Genomic DNA, 1,256 nt, shown 5'->3' with positions numbered 1-1,256 from the left:
GGGGGGCGGGTCACCTCCAGCGGGAGGTCGCTGAGAGCGCCCAGGGCACCCCCGACAGCACGACCGGACCCAGGGAGGAAGCTCGCGAGGACAGGGGCCACTCGGGATGGGAGCCGAGGAAGAGCTGGTGGTCAGAGGGGCCCCCGTGATGGATGCGCCCCACGCTCCTCAGAGGCGGGGACGGGCGGGTGGGGAGGTCGGGACACCTCCTCCGGGGGCCTTGCAGGCTGGCGGGGACTTGGGGATTTGTCCCGCGGGTCAGGGGACCTCGGAAAGAAAGGGTTGGGGGCAGGGTCCCGGCAGGTCAGATCCGGGGTTTCCTTTCCTTTATTCCGAATGTTTCGGGGGCACGAACGTTGCGGCGACACGGACCGTCCCCCGCCCCCGGGCGCGACCGGGCCGCGGACTCTCGCCCAGACCCGCGCCCCGCCCGCTCCGCGTCCCCAGCGCCCGCACGTGGCCGCGCCGTCCCCTCCGTGTCCCTCCCGCGCCGCGTCCCCATTAATCACGGCGACGGTGACGGCGCTGACGAGCGGCCATCGGCCCATCTTATCGCGCCCGCCCAGCCGCCGCCGCCGCCGCCGATCGCGCGGGGCCGGGCCGGGGTCAGCGCGGCCGGGCCATTAATCACCGCGCCTGCCACCGGGTGACGGGATGGGGACGCGCGACAGGCGGCCCCCTCCTCCTCCCCATCCAGCCTGCCGTCCCCAGAGCCAATGTCCCCGGTCACCTGCCCAGGCCGCCCCCTCCCCTTCCCCATGCTGTCCCCAGAGCCAATGTTCCCGGTCACCTGCCCAGGCCGCCCCCTCCCCATCCCCATGCTGTCCCCAAAACCAGGGGACGGCGGTGGCCGCACCGCAGGAGGGGAGGACGAGCAGGGCGGGTGGGATCGAAGGTGGGACAGGCAGGCGCACGGAGCTGAGAACAGCTCTGCCTCCTGGGGGCGTCTTCCCACGGCCACCAGCCTGGCTGGGACAGGGAGTGGCCGTTCGTCCCCCACCGCAGGGCCAGGGCGGGTTCCTAGGGACCCAGCGATGCGCAGCGCGTCTTTCCGGAAGCCTCCGCGCCTGCCCTCCGGCCTGCAGGGCTGTACCCGGGTACGGCGTCGTCCGCTCTCTGCAGCGGGGACAGGCTTCTGGCTCTACCTTGACAAAGTGTGACCTTTTCTTTTTCTTTCTTTTTTTTATTTTTTTTCTATTTTTAGTAGAGACGGGGTCTCGCCATGTTGCCCAGGCTGGTCTCGAACTCCTGACCTC

The sequence above is a fragment of the Propithecus coquereli genome, unplaced genomic scaffold (genome assembly GCF_000956105.1).
Source record: "Propithecus coquereli isolate 6110/MARCELLA unplaced genomic scaffold, Pcoq_1.0 Scaffold592, whole genome shotgun sequence".
Taxonomy (NCBI): Eukaryota; Metazoa; Chordata; class Mammalia; order Primates; family Indriidae; genus Propithecus; species Propithecus coquereli.
This window is presented reverse-complemented; position numbering follows the sequence as displayed.